The 18,529-nt window shown below is 44.7% G+C and overlaps 1 protein-coding gene across 5 annotated transcripts in view; it reads right to left on the bottom strand.

The window, feature by feature from the left end:
* cdc42se2 (CDC42 small effector 2) overlaps window positions 1–18,529 on the bottom strand; it is a 193,935-nt gene that overhangs the window by 75,490 nt on the left and 99,916 nt on the right. For all 5 annotated transcript variants that reach the window (XM_078214349.1, XM_078214353.1, XM_078214351.1 and 2 more), the window contains exon 2: window positions 6,539–6,635. The gene's annotated coding sequence lies outside the window, so the exon portion shown is untranslated. The remainder of the gene's footprint in view (window positions 1–6,538; window positions 6,636–18,529) is intronic.

Below are 18,529 nucleotides of genomic sequence, written 5' to 3'. Positions count from 1 at the left end.
ACATGGGGTTGGGTGGGGGTGACATGAATGGTATGGGGAGGGAATGGGGATATTGTTGTGTGAGGGGTAAGGCTAGCAGGCCTAATATTGACCAAAAGACCCGTGTCAAAGACCCAGTTTTTCACTAACACCAAAGTGCCTTGTTGCAGCGCAGTTATTTAATGAGCTAGCGAGTGTCACGACTTTACAAATCAGTTTTGTAATTCAATTTTTGCAGGAGGATCCATTTCAGTTCATTCGTCATCTTGTGTGATCTACTGTGCGTGAGTGTGTCTTAAACGCCCATACATCATCTTGGCAACACGACTCATATCATCCGCTTGATTCCATGCACAAACATATATACGAAGATAATCCTAGATAAGTATTTCTGAACTGAAAGATTCAAGCTGCCTTATAATGCAACCACTATATCCCTAAATCTGCAATTATTATCTAGAAAATGGGGCGGAGCAAGTCAGCATATTGGCTGAGTGTAGGCTTAAACATGTATTTTGGTGTTGAAGAAAAGAAGATGTCTTATACACCAGGTGGGCTTATATGCCATGATCCATGGTATTTCACTTTTAAAGGCTTCAATTGATTTGGATTCCAGTGCTGTTTATGGTAGGACATTGCAATCCTAACAACCTCTGTATAAAAAAAATCTTTGTCTCTCCCTTTGTTCTTTTAGTGCTGATTTTTAAGTTATATTCCTGTGACCAACACACCAACCAGTGGAAATAGTTTATCCCATTTCACAAAAAATGCTTCAAAACTTTGAACTCCTTTTTTAGTTTTTTCTGCTGCAATAAAATGAACCTCTGTCTTTCCTTGTAACTAAAGTATCTCTTCCCCTGCATTATATTAAAAAACATGCATGATATAGTGTACTTTCATTTCATTGTCAATTAATTGATTTTTAATGCAGTCATTATGGTTATGTATTGTATGGAAACTGAGTGAAGCCCAGATAAAGTAAGTTTCGTAGAATCATAGAATCCCTACAGTGCAGAAGGAGGCCATTCAGCCCATCCAGCCTGCATTGAAAACTCTCCCGCCCAAGCCCTATCCCCGTAACCCCACATATTTCCTTGTTAGTCCCCCTGACAGTAAAGGTCAATTTAGCATGGCCAATCAACCTAACCCACTCATCTTTGGACTATGGGAGGAAACTGGAGCACTCGGAGGAAACCCACGCAGTCACCCGAGGTTGGAATTGAACCCGGGTCCCCAGCACCGAGAGGCAGCAGTGCTAACCACTGCATCACCCATGGTCATCCACTGTGCTGATTCACAATGGCTCACACATGAAGAGCATGCTCCTGGTTTTTGTGGGACCGATTCCCAGCAATAGTCTGTACCATCAGGAGTGGATGGGGGAAGAGGGGAGAATAATGCAGTGGCATGGACTGAAGAATCATCTCCCAGAAAGTAAACTGCTTCATGAATTGTTGCACTCAACAGGGTGAGGCCTCTCAATGTTCAATGGACTACATTGCCCATGGTGAGTACGCAGCATCAGAATTATGCAATCCGAAAAGAATAGCAGCAGAGACGAAGTCTTTCAAATTTCCCTCAGTAATCCATCACAACAAAATTCTGCCAAATAATTCCTTACCGTACAAGGACACTTCCAGTTCTGACATTCGTACAACTCTTCTATGTGGGATTAGCAACTAGCTTCACATTGTCCTCTAACTCAAAGTTATCAGCCCACACTAGCAAATTGAACAAACTTCTAGAAAAAGTGAGAGGGCATGGGATCCAAGGGGCTGCTGCCCTGTGGATCCAGAACTGGCTTGCCCAAAGGAGGCAGAGAGTGGGTATAGATGGGTCTTTTTCTAAATGGAGGTCGGTCACCAGTGGTGTGCCCCAGGGATCTGTTCTGGGACCCTTGCTGTTTGTCATTTTCATAAATGACCTGGATAAGGAAGTGGAGGGATGGGTTGGTAAGTTTGCCGACGACACGAAGGTTGGTGGGGTTGTGGATAGTCTGGAGGGATGTCAGAAGTTACAGAGGGACATTGATAGGATGCAAGACTGGGCGGACAAGTGGCAGATGGACTTCAACCCAGATAAATGCGTAGTGGTCCATTTTGGCAGGTCAAATGGGATGAAGGAGTACCATATAAAGGGAAAGACTCTTAGTACTGTAGAGGATCAGAGGGACCTTGGGGTCCGGGTCCATAGGACTCTAAAATCGGCCCCGCAGGTGGAGGAGGTGGTTAAGAAGGCGTACGATGTGCTGGCCTTTATCAATCGAGGGATTGAGTTTAGGAGTCCGGGGATAATGATGCAGCTATATAAGACCCTCGTCAGACCCCACTTGGAGTACTGTGCTCAGTTCTGGTCGCCTCATTACAGGAAAGATGTGGAAAAGATTGAAAGGGTGCAGAGGAGATTTACAAGGATGTTGCCTGGATTGAGTGGCATGCCTTATGAGGATAGGCTGAGGGAGCTCGGTCTTTTCTCCATGGAGAGACGTAGGATGAGAGGAGACCTAATAGAGGTATATAAGATGTTGAGAGGCATAGATCGGGTGGAGTCTCAGAGGCTTTTTCCCAGGGTGGAAATGGCTGCTACGAGAGGACACAGGTTTAGGGTGCTGGGGGGTAGGTACAGGGGGAAGTTTTTCACACAGAGGGTGGTGGGCGAGTGGAATCGGCTGCCGTCAGTGGTGGTGGAGGCAAACTCAATAGGGTCTTTTAAGAGACTCCTAGATGAGTACATGGAGCTTAATAGGATGGAGGGTTATAGGTAGGCCCAAAAGGTAGGGATATGTTCGGAACAACTTGTGGGGCCGAAGGGCCTGTTTGGTGCTGTAGTTTTCTATGTTTCTAACTCAATCATTTCACAAAGCCACTAAAGGCAGCAGAGAGCTAATCTTCAATGCCATCACATGAATTGGGAGTCAAATACAAGTCTTGGAGATAAAAGCACATTATGCTCAGCAACTGCAAAACTTAGCTTAGTTTAATAAACAATTTTAGTAACGTCTTGTGTCTGCACATAATTGAGGCAGATAATTTTAGAACTGGACTATACTTGTATAACTGGATTGAGGGGATTCATTTGAACTATCTATATTGTGTCTGTTCACACCCGTGTGTTCCTGGGCAGTCAGTCATACGTCAAAATGGCCTGTCAGAGGATGAGAGATCTGACAATGTCTCCAATGTTTGTTGAAGTGAAAATGGGACTAACTCTGAATGAAAAGATGGAGTCTGCCCCTTTATCCTTCTGGATTATGTAGGCTGAACTGTCACATTATAAAAGGCATCTTTCTTTCATAATTTATTACTGACAAGTCAGTTACATTACACAGAATATTTTGTTCTACGAAATGATCGTTTAAGATGAAACTAAATTTGTAGTTGAGGGCAGGAACTGTGCTCAACTCTACAGTTTAAAAGATGCTTCAATCACACAATGACCTACTGTACAGAAGCAGCACAGTTAAGTCAGTTGCTTTATGCTATTCATTTGGGAAGTAATTGGCAGCTAAAGAATCTGAAAGGGAAGAAGACGACGGCAAAGTACTTCATTATTTAAGTATTTAAGCAGTAAAACCAGAAGAGGATAGAGCCCATTTAAAGTTAAAGTTTATTTATAAGTCACAAGTAGCCTTACATTAACACTACAACGAAGTTACTGTGAAAATCCCCTAGTCGCCACTCTCCGGCGCCTGTTCAGGTACTCGGAGGGAGAATTTAGCACGGCCAATTTAGCGCCTAACCAGCATATCTTTCAGATTGTGGGAGGAAACTGGAGGAAACCCACGCAGAAACAGGGAGAATGTGCCGACTCTGCACAGACAGTGACCCAAGCCGGGAATTGAACCCAGGTCTCTGGCGCTGTGAGGCCACACAGTGCTAATCACTGTGCCGCCATGCTGCCCAGTTTAGTCTAGAATTTCCCTATCCCTGCAGAAGGTAATGCCCCATTCTGGGAGTTTCAGAAGCCCAAGTGGTCCAATATTATCTCACTGGAGTAGCCGTTCTTTATGTGTAATCCTGAACAATGAACCTCACCAAACTATTTTACGGTTGATCCTGAACTCTATTGATGTCTACTGCTCACACATGGGAATTTTCCAGAAACAGATGGGTGTTGTGTCAGGTGAGAAAAGCTGCGTGAAACTTGCTGGCTTTACAGCTGCTGTCTCACCTGATTTAACAGCGCTCTGCAATTTCAGGGTGCTGGCGAGGATCGTATAGCCAGCTGGAGGGGCGGGGCCCAAACACATCGGCAAAGCTGGGATTCTGAGATTGGGGCACCATCTCAATGTAAAATTTAAGCCCCCTCCACCCTTCACAATGGACATCAGGGTGGCAGTAGCAGGGCACTGCCCAGCCATTTCCTGCACCATCCGGTACTACACTGTGCTCCCTGGCATGGTCTTCACAATTGTTTTTTATTTTTGAAAACCAGTAATGATTCGTGCTGGTGTGACTTCATGCTGGGTGAGTGGGAGGATAAGGCTCAGGCGGATGTTACGGCGTCAAGGCCAGTAAGTAGATGTTAATTTATTGAAATTTACATCACCGGCGGGGGAAATGGAGAAGATCTCAGACTGAGATCTCGTCAGCGCAAATTGTGTTTTTGGCCGCTCGTGAGATTTCGTGGCCATAACGGGATTTGCGCTCTCGACCCACAGGGCCCCTAAATCACAGCCTTGTTCCCTAGACGATGAGTCTGTGAAGCTGATTTGGAGCAGGAACCCGGGCTAATGTTTCTTAGATGCACCAAGTACAATTCTGGAGCTCTTACCATCCTATCAACTGTAACTAATTAACTCAACACCGAGGGATCTCCCTGGTCTTTAAGGCTCAGTTCCACATCCAACGATAGCAAATCCATCAGATCAATCCTTCAGGTGTTTCTTTTTCTCTTTCCTTTAAAAAAACAGTAATTTCTAGCCTTTCTCCTTCCTCTCCTGAAGACTTTGATTCTTTACTAACATACTATTCATCCACATGATTGCCACAGTTAAACCTGATCTTAATCTCACGCAAAATCTAAAGGTCACCAGTGAGGATGGACGAAGATACAAGACACCAGAGTCAGAGAAGACAATTTGATGAGGGAATTGTAGGCGTGGAGCAGACTACAGAGTTTGGGGAAAGGAAGTAAATAAAAGCAATTTAAACACGAAGATAGGAATTTTAAGTATGGGGCATGGAGGGGCGGGGGGTGAGAGCCAATACCAATCAGCAGGTTCAGTGTTGATGATTAAATAGGACTTGGCATGGGATAGGATACAGGTGACAGGGTTTTGAATGAGGAGAAGTTCACCTGGAAGGGCGAGGGAATGGAAACCAGGGGCACATTACATTAGCTGAGTCTGAAGGTGACTGGCAGCAGATAAATTGAGGGAGTTGGAGGTGGGTAATGTCACAGTAATTGAAGCAGACAGTCTCTGTAGTGGACAAGATATGGGATTGGAACCGCTACTTGGGTCAAATAGGACAATGTAATAAAGGGTCTGAGTAAAAGTTTTATATTTTTCTTAGTGCAGACAACAAATGGCGAGTAGCTTTGATTTCTTGCTTGGGTTTGATAAAAAGTAAACAGGTCAGGGATTGTTTTGCAACCTCCAACTTCAATATTGTGCACAGAGGGTGGTTGCCGTGCATTCATCAAATGAGGTTGTGTTAATATTTTTACCACGTTCAAGGGAACCTCAAAGATTATCTCTCTGAGAATTGAGCCAACTCACCACCTCTCAGCCCAGCTGACACTGCATACAACCGCACTAGAATAACTGGCTTTAATTCCAGCGCCAACTCTGCAACTTGTTTCCCGCTACCAGTGTTATAATGCAAAACCCACCCTTAATGTATAAATCCAGCCATCTCCATCATTGCATCTCAACTCCGAACAACTCCAACAGACTTCATTCTCCTCGGACCTCAAGTGCGCAGTATTTATTTAGTTGCTGAGATCTGAAGGGCAGCAGGGTGGCACAGTGGTTAGCACTGCTGCCTCACAGTGCCAGGGACTCGGGTTCGATTCCTGGCTTCGGTCACTGTCTGTGTGGAGTATTCACTTTCTCCCTGTGACTGCGTGGGTTTCCCCCGGGTGCTCCGGTTTCCCCTCTCAGTCCGAAAGACATGCTGGTTTGGTGCATCGGCCTGAATAGGCACCAGAGTGTGGCGACTCAGGGAATTTCACAGTAACTTCATTGCAGTGTCAATGTAAGCCTACTTGTGACTAATAAATAAACTTTAAATTGCACACGCAAATTTATAGGCCATGAATACTTTATGAGCAACAAGGATGTAACTAGATCATAACTTTAAGATTGAATCAGCATCGTCGCTCCCAGCTCATAGTGAAACAAACATTGAAGACTACAAATTCTCACACACCAACTCCTCAAACTGAACAGATCTCTCCGTTCACTCAAGGTTATAAATATACTGGTGTTGACCATTAAGTTTGTTACTAAGTAATGTATTTAGTGCCTGTAATAAATGTAGACATGCTCACAACTGGTGAACAGATATAAATAATTAACTTATACAGATGTATAGACTCTGAACTGAAAACTTACTGATCCCCAGGTTTCAACAGGCTGATTGGACAGTTTTTACACGGCAGTAATGCTTCAGGAAAGGATCAGGATCTTGGACTCGATTTGCTTCAGCTAGCTGAGGAAAGAGAAGTTAAAGGTGAGTTAAATGAAAACAAGCACAATGTGAAAACATTCCTTTACAACTGTCATTAGCACAATAATGTCGACTGTGGTACAATGAGGAAGTGTAGAATATGCTTCAAAAAAAAAAACAGGAATTGTGGATTCTGCTGAAAAATGATGCTCAACACAAAGAAATTCCTCCCAAAGAATCACATGCAATCAATCAGCTGAGCTAGGCAGTGGAAACTGCAATGTAAATCGGCAGAGATGGCAAACATGGGAATGTTGTCAGCATCATGACGAAACTCAGCAATTGGGCATCTGAAAATTAAATGCCTCGGAGTATTTCTATACTTTCTTACAACCTCAATGGGAAAGCTTTTGGGTCAGACAGAGAGAGGGCATGTCTGTCCCCTTTTCCTCTTGCTTTGCCACTTCTTGTTCGGCTCACATCCAACCCTTGTTGCCCTTGTGGTGCCTTGCCCTTATGAAGGGACGTGTTAGTGGCTCCAGTGGTTCTACTGATCTAGCCAGACAGACATTTCAAAACAAAATTGGATATGTCCTTGAGAAGGGCTATCGGGAAACAGGAGGAAAGTGGGACTAATTGCATAGCTCTGTTAAAGAACTGGTACATGCATGATATGACTAAGTGGCCTCCTTCTATACCGCATATGATTCTATGCCTATTTCCACCACTGAATGCTAATCATGCATCTTGTCTAACAAGGGAGCCTAGACAAGGATAATCCAATCCTTGTTTCTTCCAGGGAGTAACGTGCAAAAATTAGTAAATGTAATCTGATTTTTTTTTTAGTTATTTCATTTTAGGCGTCCCTATTTCCCCAAACAGCCCCATCCTCCTTTCTCCAAAGGCAGAATAGACTAATCTAAAGATAGATCTCGAAATAGGCCATTGGAAAAGGCAGACTGCTTCAAAAGAAACAAACAGATGAGAGATCTTGCGCTGACCACGACAAAGAGGTCACAACAGGAATAGACGATTACTTCATGTTTTCCAGCCTACATCAGCACCAGGCTGTCCAAGGTCACAAATAGAGTACAGGTTAAAAGCTGGTTAAAGGCCTATTACTTTGCATCAATAATTCACTGTAAAATTTCTTATCAGCCATTTTACCAGCTGTCATAATCAATTTTTAAATATTGCTACTACTTTTGTCCATATCACACCAATCACTGTTTCGAAGTAATTAGTTGAATATCAAGTGCTTTGAGATATTTTTGGGAGATGTAAGGGGGTGAGTAATATATAAGTGCAAGCCTTTTTTATGTACCAAAAGCAGAGCATCACGGTGGCACAGTGGTTAGCACTGCAGCCTCACAGTGCCAGGGACCTGGGTTCGATTCCTAGCTTGGGTCACTGTACAGAGTCTGCACATTCTCCCCGTGTCTGCATGGGTTTTCCTCCGGGTGGTCTGGTTTCCTCCCACAGTCCAAAAGACGTACTGGTTAGGGTGCACTGGCCATGCTAAATTCTCCCTCAGTGTACCCGAACAGGCGCCGGAGTGTGGCGACTAGGGGATTTTCACAGTAACTTCATTGCAGTGTTAATGTAAGCCTATTTATGATACGAGTAAATAAATTTTAAACATTTAGCACAAACCAATGCCAAAATTGGAAGGAGTTTTCCCAAATGCTTGCGTTCTTTGAAGAAAGCTGACCAGTTGGCAGTACGGCTGCAATATAACTACTGCCAGCCATTTTAACATTTCTTCAGCCAACTGCCCAACCAGTTGGGGCAGATGTATAGAAAATGGTGAAAGAGTAAATAGAGAAGATGTCCCAATTGCAGCCATACCAGAGGCATCTACATATAATACAGGAATTTCCTGACCCGGGAATCCACTGGTGCATTTATAATTCACTTCACCATCATCATGCAGAGTTGCAGGAATTCAGGCTCAATATGTTTAAGAATCATTGAGAGGCAGGGTCTTGCAGTTTGGGAAGTCACAAGCTGTGGCGATTTGAGAGAAACACCAGGGCTGGAATTCTCCGACCTTGCCCGCGGCTGGGATTCTCCGGTCCCGCTGCAGTGAATGGAATTTTGGCTGAACGTCAAATTCTCCATCCTCGCTGGCAGTGCGGCGAACGAGACCAGAGAATCTCACCCAGAAGTGCCATCCCAGCACGTGGTTGAAAATAAGTTTTAAATCTGTGAATAGGCCAGCTGATGCTCAGGATACTGCAATCAGGGCTGCTGACAAGAATCTAATATTTCCCTTAGAGCCGTCATTGGAATCCACGGAGGGGTACTGTAGGGATGGAGCAAGTTACAGAGATAGTTCTAGATTTATATTTGAGAATCAGTGTTTTAAATTGGAGGCAAGGGGAGACCAGGAATGAGTTTAGGACACAGTAAGGACAAGTTGGATGAGCTGAAGTTTACAGAAGTGATAGGCCAGCTAAGAATGTGGTGAAATAATCAAGTAGAGAGGTGACTAAAAGGCCTAGGTGATGATTCAGAGTCAAGACATCTTTTTCCGATTAAAACATGAACTTTGTGGTCGGGTTATGGGTGAAGCTGGAAGATGTCAATTCAGATCCTCAGCAGCATCACCTATTGCTGAGGGGCCTGCAAAGTATCGAATGGTAATGGTAAATATATTAGTGTCCAGGCAGTTTAGGCAGGATTTACCACAGACATAAGAGAATTGCGATGCAGGAAGTGAGCTGTCATAAACAGGAACTGCACGCAATGACACTTTTACACAGCAGGCAGTTATCATAAAACATGATATTGCTTAGGATTTCAGCAGATGGTGTGTTTTACTGGGATAGCCAACCATTGCCAGCAACAAATCCGCCTCTGTCAAGTAAAGGCAGGAGCAGTGCAGACCAGTACAATACAAAGCACCATGTGCGTGTTCGAGTGCAGGAAAAAAAAACTTGCAAGCATTTCTGAATAGGGTTGAAACAGGTTATGGGTAAACTCATAACATTGCAAAAGATTCATCACTCCGCAAATCAGGGCTACTACGTGCAGGCAACCAGTTTGTATCCATACATTCCAGTAGGCAGTTGGCCAACACTAACCCACTTTTAAATTACTGCTGGAAAGTAGATTGCAGGTGGGGGCCAATCTGCCCATCGAGTCTGCACTGACTGCAACAGAGCACCTTACTCAGGCCCTATCCTCGTAATCCCATGTATTTATGCCACTAATTCCCCCATCCTACACATCTTTGGACATTAAGGGGCATTTTAGCATGGCCAATCAATGTAACCCGCACATTTTTATAGTGTGTGAGGAAACCGGAGCACCCGGAGGAAACCCTTGCAGACACGGGGAGAACGTGCAAACGCTACAAAGACAGTCACCCAAAGATGGAATTGAATCTGGGTCCCTGGCACTGAGAGGCAGCAGTGCTAACCACGGTGCCACTGTGCCGCCCATCTTCCAAAACCCATGGACTCTACCACCTGTAAGCGAAAAGGCAGCAGCCCCAAGGGATGTACCACCAACTGCCAAGTCCCACGACAAGGCACATTCCATCCTGATTTGGAACTTTATCATCTTTCCTTTACTGACATTGAGTCAACGCCTGGGACTCGCACCTGAATACCATTATATGTGTACCTACACAAGGACTACAAAGGCTCGAGAAGGTTCACACCTTCCCTAGGGTAATTAGAGGTGAGAAATAAATGCTGCCCGTACCAGCGAGGGCCACACCGCATAAGCAAATGAAAGAAAGTGTTAATCCTGAACTGTTGTTTGTCTTTTCTTCAGATGTCGAATACTATCTTCATTCAAAGACTTATCACCACAACACCAAAGGGAAGGAACTTTATTTCAGAAAAATGTAAGAATGTAAATTCCTGCCCCTAAAGATCGATGTGGAGATGCCGGCGTTGGACTGGGGTAAACACAGTAAGAGTTTTAACAACACCAGGTTAAAGTCCAACAGGTTTATTTGGTAGCAAATGCCATTAGCTTTAAGACCAGGTTAAAATCATTTGCTACCAAATAAACCTGTTGGACTTTAACCTAAAGATCGACACAGAAAGGTGTTGATTTTAATTAGGAAGTGAGGAAGGGTGAGACAGTGGAAAATACTGCCTCCAACTCTGCTTCCAAACTGGAGTTTGGCTTGAATCCTGGGCGATTTTGACTCCTGGAGCTCATTTGAATATAAAGGAGGAACATCCCTCACTTGAAATCAACAGAAATGATGTCGGGGCAGACGAGGGCAAATTTTGTGCCAGAAAACTGGGGGACGTCAGGGACTCAAATGAATGGCCCCTGGCATAAAGTTGGGCAGCACGGTAGCACTGTGGTTAGCACTGCGGTTAGCACTGCTGCCTCACAGCACCAGGGAACCGGGTTCGATTCCAGTCTTGGGTGATTATCTGTGTGGAGTCTACACGTTCTCCCCATGTCTGTGTGGGTTTCCACCAGGTGCTCCGGTTTCTTCTCACGGTTCGAAAGATGTGCAGGTTAAGTGGACTAGTCATGGTAAATGCGTGGGGTTATGGGGATAGGACGGAGGCAAGGGCCTGGGTGGGATGCTCTTTCGGAGAGTCAGCGCAGACCCGATGGGCCGAATGGTCTCTTCTGCACTGTAAGGATGCTTGGGAGTCAGAGGAAGAGGCAAGGCTGGAGCCTGGCATTCGGGAAACCCAAAGGGCACCTGGTGTGGCCTTCTCACTCTAAATGCTAGTCTCGGCTGCCTGTATTTGCTGTGCCAGGTTTCCTTGGCTTCCCCCTTAGCTCCGACATCCGGCTAAACTTTTCCTTTCATCCACCTGCTCTGACATTACGCCCACTAATTTTGGACAGGGGAGTGTCCATGCTTTATTCCAAAGAGGCCTAAGAGTTAAAATAGTTCAGTGCTATCCACATAGCACCCCCTCCCACCCATATTGTCACTCCCTGGTTGAAATCGACCCCACTTAGTTTGAAATTGGAGATATCTCAGAAGAGTAAACATTTGGGCAAACTCACAATTAACTGATGATGATTACATTTGAAGCGATTGCACCTGTCCTTGTGATATTGAGCCATTATTGCACAATGCATTTTAAAAACCCTACACTGTGCTGAACCTATTGTACTTGTAGTGCTTCCTGTATATACTCTTGACAGGAATCCAGAAGGTTCATCTGACAACTAACAGAGGCATTTGCTTCAGCAAGTTCACCGATTCATTAACAGCTCCATTCAAACATCCAAATCCATACTCCAAAGTACTTCCCAGGGATTGAGAAAGGAGGTTCATTAAGTTGCTGCTTTCTTCCCCAGTTGCTGTCAATGCAGCAAGTAGATCTCAATGTTACGACCGCTTCTGACCACATGCAAAGTACAGGTTGCCTGCTTTATGCCGCTGACACTTCACTTTTAAAGGTTAAATGTCACTGATGTTGGTGTTTAGCAATGAGACACTAAAGTATGAACTCATAGCCAATGCAGGGGTGCATCACTTCATACTTTATGACATTAAGGCCACTCTTTGCAAAGGAAATGTAAATAAACTCTCTTCAAAAAAGTAAAAAGAGAATGATTTAGAAAATAACGCTGGGGATAAATTTAGAAGACATCAGTTCAGTTCCCTCCTTCGCTTTTTTTGATCGTATGACTGAAAGCTCATGCACTGCTTCACTCTACTGGCCCTGCGTGGAGATGGCCAGCCACGTTATTTCTCTAACTGAAAAGAAATTCTCAGTGGTTTAACACTGTGCCATTTTAAGGAAGTTACTTCAACTGCTGTGTGCATCTTCGTCTGTGCACCTAAAGCAGCTTAAACTTTGAATAATGACACAGCAGTTCCTTTCATTCAGGGCTCCTGCACTCAGCTGTCTACGGACCAAACCTTGGCAGGGAAACATACCACGCTGCATTAGGCCCCATGAATAGACACTGGCATGTCCGGCCTCCCCCGAGTACCAAGCAGCCATCTCATAGACAGTATAAATCGGACAAATATTTCTTTCTGTATTATGCGCCCCCCGTGGGCTTGCACCAAGTACGAGCTTTACCAGAAACAGACCAGGTGAAAAGTGTCAAGGAATTCGAAGCAGTGAATGCTAGATCTCAGTAGGACCACAGCAAACTGATGCACACAGAACCTTCGGATCCAAGGCAATCTGGGATACATGGCAATTTCTCTAAGAGTTTTACTCAGACGAAAGAAATAACAGCGCAATTTCCTTTCGATGAAATTTATCTGAAAGTCTACTTCTCGCGAACCTAATGCCACATCACATCCAATAAAGCAAAGCGCCATGTGTTGAAGTCAGTATCCAAGAAAGCTATTCCCTGAGAATTTTCACCTGAGTTAGTGTCATTCTAAGACGATCCAAAACCAGTTATTCAAACTCTGACTCTTTCTAGCTGTTCAACCGGCAACACCGCTAGAATCTTCTACAGAAAACTAGATGCCAAACAGTATTAATGTAATATGCAAGTAATTAAAACGGTGTCTGCTGTAACGTCACCCATACACTAACACACACACTAGAAACAAAGATTGTTCTACCTCTCAGCCTTTCTTCTGTACACTCCTGATAACACCACTTTTTACATTCAGTTTCATTTACTTGGCTGTAAATAGGACAATCACCAGCCTTGTTTGAAGAGCTGCACCAATTCTTCACTCCTCAGCCCCGTTGCCAGGGCTGCAGCTGCCGAGCTGATCCTTGTCAAAATGCAGGCATCAGGACAAAGGCCTTTATTATCTCCCCTCAGTCCACACAAACAGCGAGGACAGTACACGCCCGTGACAAAATGTTCAAACATGCTCAGCAACTCCATCACGGTATATTTGCATATCAATTGCCCAGAGCAGGGCTGTGTGAACATTACCCAGACGTAGACATTAGAAGGCCACATATGCATCATCAGTCACTGTCCCAATTGCTTTTCAGGTTTGAGCTTTAATAGGAGTAGAATAGGGCACTGGCATGTTGCCAGTAACATGCTATCAGTCAATTTGAGAACCAATTTTAAAAGGCAATATTACAGCTGGGCTTCACTACTACAAAGAATTGAAAAGATTGAAATATGTTGACTTTAGTTACAGATCTCATACCCCATATGCGATGTGTCATTTTCATTATAATCTTGGGCATTTCATAAAAATATATAAAATCAAAAGCTGCTGGAAACGCACAGATGGCCAGTTTTCATACAAAGGAGATAAGAGATATTGCTTTTGATGTAAACCTTCATTGACGCTGTTATCAAAAATATTGACTCACGTTTCTCTCTCAGGTGCTGACTGGCTTATTGTGCATTTCCAGCATTTGTGGGATTAATATTTTTTAACCTGCAAAAGATCCAAACCGGGGTGCACACATGAGCAAATCCGCGAAAGTAAGTTGTCAAATGATCCAGAGGGAAGTCTTGAGGAATAAGCAAGTTAGCATTTCAAAAGCAATGTACAGTGGGCATTAATTTGCAAGACAGCATTGAAAAAAGAAAGCTGCCACAAAGTGGGGATTGTTGCACAGCAGCGGAGTTTAAAACAGCCACATAAATGGCACTCTGAATAATGGTTATTAAATTTCAATTCTGGAAAATTAATATCTAATGACAAGTTAATAGATTGCAAGGTGACCTAGGTGTCATGGTGGAACAGTCACTGAAGGCTGGCATGCAGGTACAACAGGTGGTGAGGAAAGCTCATGGCATGCCAGCCTTCATAGCAAGACAATTTGAGTATAGGAGTAAGAATGCCTTGCTGCAGTTATACAGGGCCTTGGTGAGGCCACACCTTGAGTATTGTGTGCAGTTTTGGTCTCCCAGTCTGAGAAAGGACATTCTTGCTATTGAGGGAGTGCAGCGATTCCTGGAATGGCAGGACTGACAAATGAAGAGAGACTGGATTGGCGGGGCTTGCACTCACTGGGATTTAGATGAATGAGAGGGGATCTCATAGAAACATATAAAATCCTGATTGGACTGGACAGGCTAGATGTGGGAAGAATGTTCCCGATGTTAGGGAAATGCAGAATGAGGGGTCACAGTCTAAGATAAGGGGTAAGCCATTCAGGATTGAAATGAGGATGAACTTCTTCACTCAGAGAGTTGTGAACCTCTGGAATTCTCTACCACAGAAAGCTGTTGGAGTCAGTTCATTAGATATGTTCAAGAGGGAGCTGGACGTGGCCCTTGTGGCGAAAGGGATCAAGGGATATGGAGAGAAAGCGAGAATGGGATAATGAGAGCGCATGATCAACCATGATCATATTGAATGGTGGTGCAGGTTCGAAGGGCCGAATGGCCTACTCCTGCACCTATTTTCTATGTTTCTATGAAACACCAAGCTCCATTTGAATCACATCTGTAGGAACAAGAACTCAGAACAAGCCAAGCACCTCTACTACTGTATAAACAATTTAGATAGTGTTGTACAAACTTGACTGGAATCTGCCATTCTTTTTAGTCATGTTGCACTTTAACAGGTTAGGCTTTCATCAGTTCATTGCAGAAGGAATGTAAATGTTGGCCTTAATCATGTGGTACTTAAACAGGATTGTAAAAATTACCATCCTGAACCCAGAGCTTTGAAGCCGACAAAATTCAATCCTCTTTGTATATATTTCTTATTTTTCAAGCTTGTCTTGTTTCATTATTGTGGGCTTGGAAGTTTGAAAATACCCAAACTGAACATTATTGCCACAAATAGTGTCAGCTATGATAGCAATCTCACCTCGAAGTCAGAAGATTGAGAGTTTAGGTCCAGGATTTGAGGACATAATCTGATTTACACTCCAGTGCTGGACTGTCAGATATGTTAAGCCCAGGCTCTGTCTGTCCCCTAAGTGTAAAAGTTCCCACGGTTACTCTTTTGAGAAAGTGTCAAGAGTGTTATCCCTGGTGTCCTCGCCAAAATTTATTCCTCAACCAACATTGTGTAAAACAACCTGAACAAGGTTGAAGCAGGGTAGTTGAAATTACCCAGGTTAAATAACGGCCAGAAAACATGAGGAACTCACTATCTCAAACTTCACTGAACGACTGTAGCTGCCCAGAGCCATGATGTGGAGATGACCTGTTGGACTTTAACCTGGTGTTGTTAAACTTCTTGCTGCCCAGAGCCAACAGGGTCCTTCTTTTCATATGCATGGCAGGTTCTATTATGTCACTGAGAGACCAAATGCAACATAACAGTTGGCCATAGTGAAGAAGTCACTGCACTGTGAGCACCCAGTGCACTTTGAAGAAGGGGAGATGGAACCAGAGGAGGCCTAAAAGGCCAAGTTTTCTACTTTAGTTGCAAGGCCTAGAGGACTCCCCTTCAACCTTCATATCTCTGCCTCCTCCTTTTCTATGCTCCTGTCTCTCTTTTCCCCCTTCTCATCTCCACCCTCCCCCTCACCCCATCTCCCTTCTTTCTCTTTGCTCCTTCCAGTACCCTCCCTCAATTCACCTCCCCGCCTTCTCTTATTCCCCAACCTCCGTCACCCTCCATCTTTCTCACTCTCACCCCTCCCGGCGTGTGATCCTGCTTGATGTGTAAAGTGCCATTAACCAAGGCTCTAGTGAGTAACTCCATGGGAGGTCAGTTAGTTGAGAAACGCTAATTTAGTTCTTAAAAATAATTTCAACTTATGGTTCAAAATCCCTGTTTTCAGTTTTGATAGATATTGGGCCAGATTTTGCAGTCAGCACTAGCTGTTTGCCACCTATATGTACACATAAGAGTTTTTCTAGGGTTTTAATGGGATAGCTACTTAATTCAGTTGTGCGATTACCTATCTTCTGTTGGAAGTGATACAAACAACATACAAACTCTGTGCCGCCAGTTAATTATAATGATTGTGTTTGCAGTCATGCTGCTGAGTGGCTGCATGGCTCAGCAGGAGGTCCAAACCTGTGCAAGGCCAGCACCACATAAAGCTAGTCTGCATGTCTTAAAGGGTGCGGTCGGCTGGCTGGGCCGGGGTGAGAGTGTGACGCAGGATGACGTTAACGGCACAGCTTCAATTCCTACACTGACTGGCATTCCTGGAGACCTACCCCCTCACTTTGACTCATGCTGGCAGAATGAAGCCCTCAAGCTATCAACATATATAGGTTGCGATTTTACTGGCTCACCCCGCCCATCGATGGTTGGAGCGTGCCGGTAAAATCGCACGAGAGCCGAGAAATCAGGATCGTGCCCGATTTCTCGGCTCTCGCGATCTTACGGGCACCGGATTTCCGGCGTGGTCAACCTCTCGCCGGAAATGGGTGAGAGGCTGAATAATTTATTTAAATTCATTTAAATAGTGATTTACATGTCATTAACGGGCACGGCATTCAATGGTCCAGGCTCACTTGCATGTGTGTCCTGGACGGGAGGGATCGTCTCCAGCGAGGGAAACACCTGCTCTCCACAAACAGGGAACAGTCATGTTGGCCTCATCGGTAGAACTGGAGGCCATTGAGACCTCCCAGGGAGGTTGAGGGCCAGGATGGCACCTCGGCAATACCCACCAAGCAGTGCCGGGGGTGGGGGCACTGCGCACTCTATTGTGTTTGGTGGGGGAGAGCCCACTATTGCTCTGCATGCGATGAGGGGGGTGGGGGGGAGGTGGTACGAACAGTCTGGGCTGGACGGAGGAGGAGGAGGAGTGGGTGGGTGGGTGGGTGGGTGGGTGGGTGGGTGGGTGGGGCAGGACAGAAGCGATAATTCCAGACAGCATACGGCCCTCGATTGCAGGGGTGGGGGTGGTTCCTAGAGGCTGGCAGCAACAGCAGAGGCCTGACAGATCTCTCTCTCGCTGTCAGGCCTCTGCTATTGCAATTGCGCATGTGTAACCATAGAGATTGTACATGCACAATAGCTCCCTCTGCTGCTTGATCAAGCTGGCTGGGGAGTTAAGCCCCGTCCACTGCCTCTGGTAGCTAGAAACAGTCCAGCCCATTTTTTCATGCACTAAGTGCATAGGAATGGAAGTAAAGAGTCGTCTAACAAACGGATCTGCAACTCTCCCATTTTCATGCGAGCTGGACACTTAGAAATTTTCTCGTAAAATCACCCCCATAATCTCCCTAATGGAGAAAGACTATGGTCCCTTGTGGATGAAGACTAATGACCTTACTTTACTTCTTAAAGGCCAGGTGAATTCTGGCTGTAAGGGCTGAAACTGTTTGAACAAGAGTGGAAGACCCAGGAGGTGGAGCAGAAATGTTACTACAGGCCAGGCAGCAGTGGAAGACATTGATGCAGATGGTGGACAGGAGGAGACAGAGAGCCCAGATGCCCCAGAGACAAATGCAGTGGGAGCAGGAAGCCATATCAGGAGTGTAGACCCAAGGACCTGAATGTAGTGCCAAAGGACATTTAATGATCTCACAAGAGAAGGCCTGTGAATGCATCTTCACATCTCATATATACAAACTGCACAACCAGCCTCTCACACTGTTGCATTCACCATAGCCCCGTCAACCGCTTACCAACAACACCCATCAACCACAATTCATAGCTTTTTATAGTCACCTTGTCCTCTCACACACTTACCATTGGAGGTCATGCACTCACATGGTTTATTTGCTTGGCAGTAATTATGACTTAGTACACCATTAAAAATTCACTTACACCTGGATGTACCAGCACTAACCTTCACTGGTGTATTTCATGAGCAATTGGTAGGTAAATACAGAAACTTCATGCCTTTTGTGCATTTGAAAGTCAAATCACTCTGCAAGGTTGTGGAGGAGCAGGACAACTTGGACTGCAGCTTCTGATTTCCACATTGCTCATTAACAGGGAATGCATTAGGACCATCTTTAATGCAAAATCCTGGCCAATGTCTGTCTGTTCAAAATTAAACTGTGCCCCCAGCAAACCTCAGATGTAGTTACAGTACAGCTTTACAAAGTAATGGAAGCATAGGTTTTATGTTAACAGACACCTTTTGTAACTAAATGTCAAGAAGGCAAAAATAGTCAGGACA

Source organism: Mustelus asterias, chromosome 6 (assembly GCF_964213995.1).
Source record: "Mustelus asterias chromosome 6, sMusAst1.hap1.1, whole genome shotgun sequence".
Classification (NCBI taxonomy): Eukaryota; Metazoa; Chordata; class Chondrichthyes; order Carcharhiniformes; family Triakidae; genus Mustelus; species Mustelus asterias.
Note: the sequence above shows the minus strand (reverse complement) of the source record. Positions and strands in the feature narration are given on the sequence as shown.